Raw genomic sequence first — 12,941 nt, 5'->3', positions numbered from 1 at the left:
CATCTCCTTTCTTATGTATTAAGATAATGTTAGCATTCTTCCAAGACTCTAGTACTCTTCTCGTCAGGAGACACTTCGTAAACAGGGTGGCTAGTTTTTCTAACACAATCTGTCCTCCATCTTTCAGCAGATCTGATGTTTCCTGATCCTCACCAGCAGCTTTGCCTCTTTGCATGCTCTCCAAAGCTTTTCTGACTTCTTCTATTATTACGAGTGGGGCGTCTTCTGGGTTAGTGCTAGTTCCTACTGTATTAAGGTCGTGGTTATCTCTGCTACTGTACAGATCTCTGTAAAACTCTTCCACTATTTTAACTATCCTATCCATATTGGTAGTTATTTTGCCTTCTTTGTCCCTTAGTGCATACATCCAACTTTTGCCCATCCCAAGTTTCCTCTTCACTGCTTTGACGCTTCCTCAGTTTTTCAGAGCGTGTTCAATTCTCTCTATGTTATACCTTCTTACATCCCATACCTTACTTCTATTAATCAACTTCGAAAGCTCTGCCAGTTCTATTTTGTCTGTTGTACTTGACACTTTCATAATTTGACGCTTCTTAAATAGGTTCTTCGTTTCCTGGGAAAGCTTGCCAGTGTCCTGTCTAACTACCCTGCCTCCAACTTCCACTGCACACTCCGTAATGATACTCGTCAGATTATCATTCATTGTATCTACGCTAAGGTTGGTTTCCTCAGTAAGAGCCGAGTACCTGTTCTGCAGCGACACTCTGAATTCCTGTACTTTCCCTCTCAGTGCTACCTCATTGATTGGCTTCTTGCGTATCAGTTTCTGTCGTTCTTTCTTCAAGTCTAGGCGAATTCGAGACCGTACCATTCTAAGGTCACTGCATCGTACCTTGCCAACCACTTCCACATCCTTCACGATTCCTGAGCGTACACTCATTATAAAGTCTATTTCGTTCTTATTTTCGCCATTAGGGCTCCTCCATGTCCACTTGCGGTTTTCTCGTTTTCGGTAGAAGGTATTCAAGGTCCGTAGATTATTGCGTTCTGCGAATTCTGCTAGTAGCTCTCCTCTGGCGTTTCTAGTACCGATGCCATAATCTCCTACTGCCTGGTCTCCAGCCTGCTTCTTCCCTACTTTTGCATTAAAGTCGCCCATCACTATAGTATACTGTGTTTTTACCTTATTTATTGCCGATTCCACGTCTTCATAGAAGCTCTCAACTGAAGCGTCATCATGGCTGGATGTAGGCGCGTAAGCCTGTACTACCTTCATCTTGTATCCTTTATTCAGTTTAATTACGATACCTACCACCCTTTCATTATTGCTATAGTATTCCTCTATGTTGCCAGCTATGTTTCTGTAAATTAGGAGCCCCACTCCAGTTCTATTCTATCTGCCAAGCCCCGATAGCAAAGGACGTGCCCATTCTGTAGCATCGTATAGGCCTCATCTGTCCTCCTAACCTCACGAAGCCCTATTATATCCCATTTACCACCCTCTAGCTCCTCGAATAGTACAGCTAGACTCTCCTCACTAGATAAGGTTTTGGCGTTAATTGTTGCCCAGTTCAGGTTCCAATGGCGGCCCGTCCGGATCCAGAGATTCTTAGCACCCTCTGCTGCGTTGAAGATCTGACCACCGCCGTGGTCAGTTGCTTCGCAGCTGCTGGGGACTGAGGGCCGTGAGTTATTTGACGTAAGCATGTGGGAGGCAGTGGCCAGATACTGCACCAGTGTGGCCAATCCTTCTCTGGTGAGGGAGTGCGTTCCCGGCGGTGGTAACCGGTGAGGCCGCACCCCAGGCCTCTCAATGCAGTTCCATCAACACGCGAATTTTTTTATCCGGTTGCGAACTGCGAGGCACGGGGATTTGAACCACGGACCTCTTGCATGCGAGGCGGATGCTCTAACCACTACGCCATCGCCGCATGCTCAATCACAATTTTAGAGGCAGCCAAATTCAGACACGGCACGGAGCCTCAGCCAATTTTCTGTCACTCTCTGCCCATCGGTACAATGCACGTGTTCCGGACGAACAGCTGAAGCAGCCTCGCAAATGCTGACGTCAGTGGTATATGGTAAGCATAGCTGCCTTCCAGGCAGTTGTCCCGGGTTTCAATCCCAGCCGAAGCATCTTTTTTATGTTGCTCTTTTCTTAGTTGTGTTTTAATGTGCAAGACGCTGTTTATTCCATTGCACGAAAGCCATTCGGCTGTTTCACGTAAACGCCCAACTATTTTAAAAAGTCAGAGTTTCGTGTTTCAGAATCTTCTGCAACTAAATAACTTCTGACGCTGAAGTTGGGCTAACTTCTAATAATGCTTCACCACTGTTAGCGCCTTTACGTTCATTGACACCTCCGCAGCGTCGCAGGTAACGAGTCGATATTTGACTCAGAGGCCGCGCTTACAATAATGATAGCAGTGATCACAACTTTTTAGGCAGCCAAATTCAGACACGGCACGGAGCCTCAGCCAATTTTCTGTCACTCTCTGCCCATCGTTACAATGCACGGGTTCCGGATGAACAGCTGAAAGCAGCCTGTTACCAAAGGAACAAGCAGGATTTTGAACAGGCTACTCCACAATGGACCACATTCATACTATCAACCAGGTAATAGAGAAATCCTCAGAGTATAACCAACCACTATACATAGCCTTCATAGATTACGAGAAGGCTATTGATTCAGTAGAAATATCAGCCGTCATGCAGACACTGCGGAATCAGGGCGTAGATGAAGTATATATAAACATTCAGGGAGAAATCTACAGGGGATCAACTGCTACCATAGTGCTTCATAAAAAAGGCAAGAGAATACTAATCAAGAAGGGTGTAAGGCAGGGGGACACTATCTCCCCAATGCTATTTACGGCGTGCTTACAGGAGGTTTTCAGAAGCCTAGAATGGGAGCAGTTAGGGATAAGAGTTAATAGAGAATACCTTAGTAACCTGCGCTTCGCCGATGACATTGCATTGCTGAGTAACTCAGGGGACGAATTGCAACTCATGATTACGGAGTTGAACAGGGAGAGCAGAAAGGTGGGTCTTAAAATTAATCTGCAGAAAACGAAAGTAATGTACAACAACCTCAGAAAGGAGCAGCGCTTCAAGATAGGTAAAAGTGCACTTGAAGTTGTAAAAGACTATGTCTACTTAGGGCAGGTAATAACCGCAGAGCCGAACCACGAGATTGAAGTAACTAGAAGAATAAGAATGGGGTGGAGCAGATTCGGCAAGTACTCTCAAATTATGACAGGTAGATTGCCACTATCCCCCAAGAGGAAGGTATATAACAGCTGTATCTTGCCAGTAATAGCTATGGAGCAGAAACCTGGAGACTTTCAAAGAGGGTTCAACTTAAATTGAGGACAACGCAGCGAGCAATGGAAAGAAAAATGGTAGGTGTAACCTCAAGAGACAAGAAGAGAGCAGAGTGGATTAGGGGACAAACGGGGGTTAAGGATATCATAGTTGAAATAAAGAAGAAGAAATGGATGTGGGCCGGGCATGTAGCGCATAGACAGCATAACCGCTGGTCATTAGGGTAACTAACTGGATTCCAAGAGAAGGGAAGCGGGTTAGGGGAAGACAGAAGGTTAGGTGGGCAGATGAGATTAAGAAGTTTGCGGGTATAAATTGGCAGCAGCAAGCACAGGACCGGGTTAACTGGCGGAACATGGGAGAGGCCTTTGTCCTGCAGTGGACGTAGTCAGGCTGATGATGATAATGATGATGAAAATGGTGATCACTGCTATCTTTATTGTAAGCGCGGCCTCTGAGTCAACAATCGACTCGTTACTTGTGACGCAGCGGAGGTGTCAATGAACGTAAAGGTGCTAACAGGTTTGAAGCAGTAGTAGACGTTTGCCCAACTTCAGCCTCAAAAGTTATTTTCTTGCCGAAGAATCTCAAACATGAAACTCTGACTTTTTAAAATAGTCGGGCGTTTTCATCAAACAGCAGAATGGCTTTCGTGCAAAAAAACAAACAGCGGATTGCACAATGTAACACAACTTAGAAAAAAGCAACATAGAAAAGATGCGCCGGCCGGGAATCAAACCCAGATCAACTGCTTGGAAGGCAGCTATGCTAACCACTATACCACCGACGCCCGCATTTGCAAGGCTGCTTTCAGCTGTTCATCCGAAACACGTGCATTGCAACGATGGGCAGAGAGTGACAGAAAATTGGCTGAGGCTCCGTGCCGTGTCTGAATTTGGCTGCCTAAAAAGTTGTGATCACTGCTATCATTATTGTAAGCGCGGCCTCCGAGTCAAATATCGACTCGTTACCTGTGACGCAGCGGAGGTGTCAATGAACGCAAAGGCACAAACAGTGGTGAAGCATTATTAGAAGTAAGCCCAACCTCAGCGTCAAAAGTTATTTTGTTGCAGAAGAATCTGAAACATGAAACTCTGACTTTTTAAAATAGTTGGGCGTTTTCGTGAAACAGCCGTATGGCTTTCGTGCAATGGAATAGTCAGCGTCTTGCACATTATAACACAACTTAGAAAAAAGCAACATAGAAAGAATGCGCCGGCCGGGAATCAAACCAAGATCAACTGCTTGAAAGGCAGCTATGCTAACCACTATACCACCGACGCGCGCATTTCCGAGGCTGCTTTCAGCTGTTTATCCGGAACACGTGCATTCTAGCGATGGGCAGAGGGTGACAGAAAATTGTATGGGGCTCCGTGCCGTGTCTGAATTCGGCTGCCTATAAAATTGTGATCACTGCTATCAGTATTGTAAGCGCGGCCTCCGAGTCAAATATCGACTCGGTACCTGTGACGCAGCGGAGGTGTCAATGAACGCAAAGGCACTAACAGTGGTGAAGCGTTATTAGAAGTAAGCCCAACTTCAGCGTCAAAAGTTATTTTGTTGCAGAAGAATCTGAAACATGAAACTCTGACTTTTTAAAATAGTTGGGCGTTTTCGTCAAACAGTCGAATGGCTTTCGTGCAATGGAATAAACAGCGTTTTGACAATTATACCACAACTTAGAAAAAAGCAACATTTAAAAGATGCGTCGGCCGGGAATCAAACCCGGGACAACTGCTTGAAAGGCAGCTATGCTAACCACTATACCACTGACGCCGGCATTTGCGAGGCTGCTTCAGCTGTTCATCCGGAACACGTGCATTGTAACGATGGCCAGAGAGTGATAGAATATTGCCTAGTGCTCCGCCCCGTGTCTGAATTTGGCTGCCTATAAAATTGTGAACACTGCTAACATTATTGTAAGCGCGGCCTACGAGTCAACAATCGACTCGTTACCTGTGACGCAGCGGAGATGTCAATGAACGGAAAGGCGCTAACAGTGGTTAAGCATTAGTAGAAGTTAGCCCAACTTGAGCATCTGAAGTTATTTTGTTGCAGAAGCATCTGAAACAAGCAACTGTTACTTTTTAAAATAGTTGGGCGTTTTTGTCAAACAGCCGAATAGCTTTCGTGCAATAGAACATACAGCTGATTGCACAATGTAACACAACTCAGCAAAAGCAACAAAGAAAAGATGCGTTGGCCGGGAATCGAACCCGGGTCAACTTCTTGGAAGGCAGGAATGCTAACCACTACATCACTGACGCCGGCATTTGCGACTCTGCTTGAGCTGTTCTTCCGTGACACGTGCAATTGAAACGATGGGCAGAGAGTGACAGAAAATTGGCTGAGGCTCCGTGCCGTGTCTGAATTGGACTGCCTATAAGATACTGATCACTGCTATCATTATTGTAAGCGAGGCCTCTGAGTCAACAATTGACACGTTACCTGTGACGCAGTGGAGATGTCAACGAACGTAAAGGCGCTAACAGTGTGAAAGCAGTAGTAGACGTTTGCCCAACTTCAGCCTCAAAAGTTATTTTCTTGCAGAAGAATCAGAAACAAGAAACTTTGACTTTTTTAAATAGTTGGGCGTTTTCGTGAAACAGCCGAATCGCTTTCGTGCAATGAAAAAAACAGCGTCTTGCACATTATACCACTAATTAGAAAAGAGCAACATAGAAAAGATGCGTCGGCCGGGAATCAAACTCGGGTACTCTGCTTGGAAGGCAGCTATGCTAACCACTATATCACTGACGCCGGCATTTGCGAGGCTGGTTCAGCTGTTCATCCGTGACACGTGCATTGTAACGATGGGCAGAGGGTGACAAAAAATTGGCTGGGGCTCCGTGCCGTGCCTGAATTCGGCTGCCTATAAAATTGTGATCACTGCTATCATTATTGTAAGCGAGGCCTCTGAATCAACAATCGACTCGTTACCTGTGAAGGTGTCAATGAACGTAAAGGCGCTAACAGTGTTGAAGCAGTAGTACATGTTTGCCCAACTTCAGCCTCAAAAGTTATTTTCTTGCAGAAAATTCTGAAACATGAAGCCCTGACTTTTGAAAACAGTCGGGCGTTTTCATCAAACAGCCGAATGACTTTCGTGCAATAGAATAAACAGCATATACCACAATATAACAAAACTTAGCAAAAGCAACAAAGAAAAGTTGCGTCGGCCGAGAATCGAACCCGGGTCGACTACTTGGAAGGCAGCTATGCTAACCACTATACCACTGACGCCGGCATTTGCGAGGGTGCTTTCAGCTGTTCATTGAGAACACGTGCATTGTAGCAATGGGCAGAGAGTGACAGAAGATCGTCTAGGGCTCCGTGCAGTGTCTGAATTTGGCTGCCTATAATGTTGTGATCAATGCTATCATTATTGTAAGCGCGGCCTCTTAGTCAACAATCGTCTCGTTACCAATGACACAGCGGAAGTGTCAATGATTGCAAAGGCGCTAACAATAGTGAAGCATTAGTAGAAGTTAGCCCAACATTAGCCTCAGAAGTTATTTTGCTGCAGAAGAATTGGAAACATGAATCTTTGACTTTTTAAAATAGTTGGGCGTTTTCGTGGAACAGCCGAATGGCTTTCGTGCAATAGTATAAACAGCGTATTGCCCATTATAACACAACCTAGAAAAGAGCAACATAGAAAAGATGCGCCGGCCGAGAATCAAACCCGGGACAACTGCTTGGAAGGCAGCTATGCTAACCACTATACCACCGACGCCAGCATTTGCGAGGCTGCTTTCAGCTGTTCATACGGAACACGTGCATTGCAACGATGGGCCGAGAGTCACAGAAAATTGGCTGAGGCTCCGTGCCGTGTCTGAATTTGGCTGCCTATAAAATACTGATCACTGCTATCATTATTGTAAGCTAGGCCTCTGAGTCAACAATCGACTCGTTACCTGTGACGCAGCGGAGATGTCAATGATCGTAAAGGCGCTAACAGTTGTGAAGCATTCGTAGAAGTTAGCCCAACTTGAGCCTCAGAAGTTATTTTGTGTCAGAAGAATCTGAAACATGAGATTCTGACTTTTTAAAATAGTCGTGCATTTTCGTCAAACAGCCGAATGGCTTTCGTGCAATAGAACAAACAGCGGATTGCACAATGTAACACAACTTAGAAATAAGCAAAGTAGAAAAGATGCGACGGCTGGGAATCAAACCCAGATCAGCTGCTTGGAAGATAGCTATGCTAACCACTATACCACCGACGCCCGCATTTGCGAGGCTGCTTTCAGCTGTTCATCCAAAACACGTGCATTTCAACGATGGGCAGATAGAGACAGAAAATTGGCTGAGGCTCCGTGCCGTGTCTGAATTTGGCTGCCTATAAAATACTGATCACTGCTATCATTATTTTAAGCGAGGCCTCTGAGTCAACAATCGACTCGTTACCTGTGACGCAGCGGAGGTGTCAATCAACGCAAAGGCGCTAACAGTGGTGAAGCATTAGTAGAAGTTAGCCCAACTTCAGCCTCAAAAGTTATTTTCTTGCAGAAGAATCTGAAACATGAAACTCTGACTTTTCAAAATAGTCGGGCGTTTTCATCAAACAGCCGAATGGCTTTCGTGCAATGGAATAAACAGCGTCTTGCACATTATTACACAACTTAGCAAAAGCAACATAGAAAAGATGCGTCGGCCGGGAATCAAACTCGGGTACTCTGCTTGGAAGGCAGCTATGCTAACAACTATATCACTCACGCCGGCATTTGCGAGGCTGCTTCAGCTGTTCATCCGTGACACGTGCATTGAAACGATGGGCAGAGAGTGACAGAAAATTGGCTGGGGCTCCGTGCTGTGTCTGAATTTGGCTGCCTATAAAATTGTGATCACTGCTATCATTATTGTAAGCACGGCCTCTGAGTGAACAATCGACTCGTTACCTGTGACGCAGCGGAGATGTCAATGAACGTAAAGGCGCTAACAGTGGTGAAGCATTATTAAAGTTAGCCCAACTTGAGCCTCAGAAGATATTTTGCGTCAGAAGAATCTGAAACATGAAACTCTCACTTTTTTAAATAGTTGGGCGTTTTCGTGAAACAGCCGAATGGCTTTCGTGCAATGGAAAAAACAGCGTCTTGCACTTTATAACACTAATTAGAAAAGAGCAACATAGAAAAGATGCGTCGGCCGGGAATCAAACCCGGGACAACTGCTTGGAAGGCAGCTATGCTAACCACTATACCGCTGACGCCGGCATTTGCGAGGCTGCTTCAGCTGTTCATCCGGAACACGTGCATTGTAACGATGGGCAGAGAGTGATAGAATATTGCCTGGTTCTCCGTCCCGTGTCTGAATTTGGCTGCCCATAAAATTGTGATCACTGCTAACATTATTGTAAGCGCGGCCTCCGAGTCAACAATCGACTCGTTACCTGTGACGCAGTGGAGATGTCAATGATCGCAAAGGCGCTAACAGTGGTCAAGCATTATTAGAAGTTTTCCCAACTTGAGCCTCAGAAGTTATTTTGCTCCAGAAGAATGTGAAACATGAAACTTTGACTTTTTAAAATAGTTGGGCGTTTTTGTCAAACAGCCGAATGGCTTTCGTGCAATAGAACATAAAGCTGATTGCACAATGTAACACAACTCAGCAAAAGCAACAAAGAAAAGATGCGTCGGCCGGGAATCAAACCCGGGTCAACTTCTTGGAAGGCAGCAATGCTATTCACTATATCACTGACGCCGGCATTTGCGACTCTGCTTCAGCTGTTCTTCCGTGACACGTGCATTGAAACGATGGGCAGAGAGTGACAGAAAATTGGCTGGGGCTCCGTGCTGTGTCTGAATTTGGCTGCCTATAAAATTGTGATCACTGCTGTCATTATTGTAAGCAAGGCCCCTGAGTGAACAATCGACTCGTTACCTGTGACGCAGCGGAGATGTCAATGAACGTAAAGGCGCTAACAGTGGTGAAGCATTTTAATGTTAGCCCAACTTGAGCCTCAGAAGATATTTTGTGTCAGAAGAATCTGAAACATGAAACTTTAATTTTTAAATAGTTGGGCGTTTTCGTGAAACAGCCGAATGGCTTTCGTGCAATGGAAAAAACAGCGTCTTGCACATTATAACACTAATTAGAAAAGAGCAACATAGAAAAGGAGCGTCGGCCGGGAATCAAACCCGGGACAACTGCTTGGAAGGCAGCTATGCTAACCACAATACCACTGACGCCGGCATTTGCGAGGCTGCTTCAGCTGTTCATCCGGAACACGTGCATTGTAACGATGAGCAGAAAGTGATAGAATATTGCCTGGTGCTCCGTCCCGTGTCTGAATTTGGCTGCCCATAAAATTGTGATCACTGCTATCATTATTGTAAGCGCGGCCTCCGAGTCAACAATCGACTCGTTACCTGTGACGCAGTGGAGATGTCAATGAACGTAAAGTCGCTAACAGTGGTGAAGCATTATTAGAAGTTTTCCCAACTTGAGCCTCAGAAGTTATTTTGCCCCAGAAGAATGTGAAACATGAAACTTTGACTTTTTAAAATAGTTTGGCGTTTTTGTCAAACAGCCGAATGGCTTTCGTGCAATAGAACATACCGCTGATTGCACAATGTAACACAACTCAGCAAAAGCAACAAAGAAAAGATGCGTTGGCCGGGAATCGAACCCGGGTCAACTTCTCGGAAGGCAGCAATGCTAACCACTATATCACTGACGCCAGCATTTGCGACTCTGCTTCAGCTGTTCTTCCGTGACACGTGCATTGAAACGATGGGCAGAGAGTGACAGAAAATTGGCTTGGGCTCCGTGCTGTGTCTGAATTTGGTTGCCTATAAAATTGTGATCACTGCTATCATTATTGTAAGCGAGGCCTCTGAGTCAACAATCGACACGTTACCTGTGACGCAGCGGAGGTGTCAATGAACGTAAAGGCGCTGGCAGTGGTGAAGCAGTAGTAGAAGTTTGCCACACTTCAACCTCAGAAGTTATCTTGTTGCAGTAGAATCGGAAACATGAAACTCTGACTTTTCAAAATAGTCGGGCGTTTTCGTCAAACAGCCGAATGGCTTTCGTGCAATGGAATAAACAGCGTCTTGCACATTATAACACAACTCAGCAAAAGCAACAAAGAAAAGATGCGTCGGCCGGGAATCAAACTCGGGTACTCTGCTTGGAAGGCAGCTATGCTAACAACTATATCACTCACGCCGGCATTTGCGAGGCTGCTTTCAGCTGTTCATCCGGAACACGCACATTGTAACGATGGGCAGAGGGTGACAGAAAATATGCTGGGGCTCCGTGCTGTGTCTGAATTTGGCTGCCTATAAAATTGTGATCACTGCTATCATTATTGTAAGCACGGCCCCTGAGTGAACAATCGACTCGTTACCTGTGACGCAGCGGAGATGTCAATGAACGTAAAGGCGCTAACAGTGGTGAAGCATTATTAGAAGTTTTCCCAACTTGAGCATCAGAAGTTATTTTGTGTCAGAAGAATCTGAAACATGAAACTCTGACTTTTTTAAATAGTTCGGCGTTTTCGTGAGACAGCCGAATGGCTTTCGTGCAATAGTATAAACAGCGTATTGCACACTAAAAGACAACTTAGAAAAAAGCAACATAGAAAAGGTGCGTCGGCTGGGAATCAAACCAGGGACAACTGCTTGGAAGGCAGCTATGCTAACCACTATACCACCGACGGCAGCGTTTGCTAGGCTGCTTTCAGCTGTTCATCCGGAACACGAGCATTGTAACGATGGGGAGAGTGACAGAAAATTGGCTGAGGCTCCGTGCCGTGTCTGAATTTGGCTGCCTAAAAAGTTGTGATTGCTGCTATCATTATTGTAAGCGCGGCCTCCGACTCAAATATCGACTCGTTACCTGAGACGCAGTGGAGGTGTCAATGAACGTAAAGGCGCTAACAGTGTTAAAGCAGTAGTAGACGTTTGCCCAACTTCAGCCTCAAAAGTTATTTTCTTGCAGAAGAATCTAAAACATGAAACTCTGACTTTTTAAAATAGTCGGGCATTTCGTCAAACAGCCGAATGGCTTTCATGCAATAGAAGAAACAGCGAATTGCACAATGTAACACAACTTAGAAAAAAGCAACATAGAAAAGATGCGCCGGCCGGGAATCAAATCCAGATCAAATGCTTGGAAGGCAGCTATGCTAACCACTATACCACTGACGCCAGCATTTGCGAGGCTGCTTCAGCTGTTCATCCGGAACACGTGCCTTGTAACGATGGGGAGAGTGACAGAAAATTGGCTGAGGCTCCGTGCCGTGTCTGAATTTGGCTGCCTAAAAAGTTGCGATCACTGCTATCATTATTGTAAGCGCGGCCTCCGACTCAAATATCGACTCGTTACCTGTGACGCAGCGGAGGTGTCAATGAATGCAAAGGCACTAACAGTGGTGAAGCATTATTAAAGCAAGCCCAACTTCAGCGTCAGAAGTTATTTTGTTGCAGAAGAATCTGAAACATGAAACTCTGAGTTTTTAAAATCGTTGGGCGATTCGTGAAACAGCCGAATGGCTTTCATGCAATGGAATAAACAGCGTCTTGCACATTATAACACAACTTAGAAAAAAGCAACATAGAAAACATGCGTCGGCCGGGAATCGAACCCGGGTCAATTGCTTGGAAGGCAGCTATGCTAACCACTATACCACTGACGCCGGCATTTGCGAGGCTGCTTTCAGCTTTTCATGGGGAACACGTGCATTGTAATGATGGGCAGAGAGTAACAGAAAATTGTCTAGGGCTCCGTGCCGTGTCTGAATTTGGCTGCCTATAAAATTGTGATCGCTGCTATCATTATTGTAAGCGTGTCCTCTTAGTAAACAATCGTCTCGTTACCTGTGACGGTGTCAATGAACGTAAAGGCGCTAACAGTGTTGAAGCAGTAGTAGATGTTTGCCCAACTTCAGCCTCAAAAGTTATTTTCTTGCAGAAGAATCTGAAACATGAAGCTATGACTTTTTAAAACAGTCGGGCGTTTTCATCAAAAAGCCGAATGGCTTTCGTGCAATAGAACAAACAGCGTATTGCACAATGTGACACAACTTAGAAAAAAGCAACATAGAAAAAATGCGTCGGCCGGGAATCAAACCCGGGTCAACTGCTTCGAAGGCAGCTATGCTAACCACTATATCACTGACGCCGGCATTTGCGAGGCTGCTTCAGCTGTTCATCCGTGACACGTGCATTGAAACGATAGACAGAGAGAGACAGAAAATTGGCTGAGGCTCCGTGCTGTGTCTGAATTTGGCTGCCTATAAAATTGTGATCACTTATATCATTATTGTAAGCACGGCCACTGAGGGAACACTCGACTCGTTACCTGTGACGCAGCGGAGATGTCAATAAACGTAAAGGCGCTAACAGTGGTGAAGCATTATTAGTAGTTAGCCCAACTTGAGCCTCAGAAGTTATTTTGTGTCAGAAGAATCTGAAACATGAAACTCTGACTTTTTTAAATAGTTGGGCGTTTTCGTGAAACAGCCGAATGGCTTTCGTGCAATGGAAATAACAGTGTATTGCACAATGTAACACAACTCAGCAAAAGCAACAAAGAAAAGATGCGTCGACCAGGAATTGAACCCGGGTCAACTGCTTGGAAGGCAGCTATGCTAACCACTATATCACTGACGCCGGCATTTGCGAGGCTGGTTCAGCTGTTCATCCGTG

The 12,941-nt window shown here is 45.3% G+C and overlaps 5 non-coding genes across 5 annotated transcripts; all 5 read right to left on the bottom strand.

Moving 5' to 3' along the window:
• Positions 1 to 4,003: 4,003 nt before the first annotated feature.
• On the bottom strand, positions 4,004 to 4,075 carry TRNAG-UCC (transfer RNA glycine (anticodon UCC)). Its single transcript has one exon. It is a non-coding gene; the product is annotated as a tRNA-Gly (tRNA).
• Positions 4,076 to 4,989: 914 nt separating this feature from the next.
• Positions 4,990 to 5,061, bottom strand: TRNAE-UUC (transfer RNA glutamic acid (anticodon UUC)). The gene has a single exon. It is a non-coding gene; the product is annotated as a tRNA-Glu (tRNA).
• Positions 5,062 to 6,949: 1,888 nt separating this feature from the next.
• On the bottom strand, positions 6,950 to 7,021 carry TRNAG-UCC (transfer RNA glycine (anticodon UCC)). Its single transcript has one exon. It is a non-coding gene; the product is annotated as a tRNA-Gly (tRNA).
• Positions 7,022 to 11,857: 4,836 nt separating this feature from the next.
• TRNAG-UCC (transfer RNA glycine (anticodon UCC)) lies at positions 11,858 to 11,929 on the bottom strand. The gene has a single exon. It is a non-coding gene; the product is annotated as a tRNA-Gly (tRNA).
• Positions 11,930 to 12,342: 413 nt separating this feature from the next.
• On the bottom strand, positions 12,343 to 12,414 carry TRNAR-UCG (transfer RNA arginine (anticodon UCG)). The gene has a single exon. It is a non-coding gene; the product is annotated as a tRNA-Arg (tRNA).
• Positions 12,415 to 12,941: the final 527 nt, after the last annotated feature.

The sequence above is a fragment of the Rhipicephalus microplus genome, chromosome 8, assembly GCF_043290135.1.
Source record: "Rhipicephalus microplus isolate Deutch F79 chromosome 8, USDA_Rmic, whole genome shotgun sequence".
Taxonomy (NCBI): domain Eukaryota; kingdom Metazoa; phylum Arthropoda; class Arachnida; order Ixodida; family Ixodidae; genus Rhipicephalus; species Rhipicephalus microplus.
The sequence above is the reverse complement of the archived record's forward strand: the minus strand, read 5'-3'. Positions and strand labels throughout refer to the sequence as shown.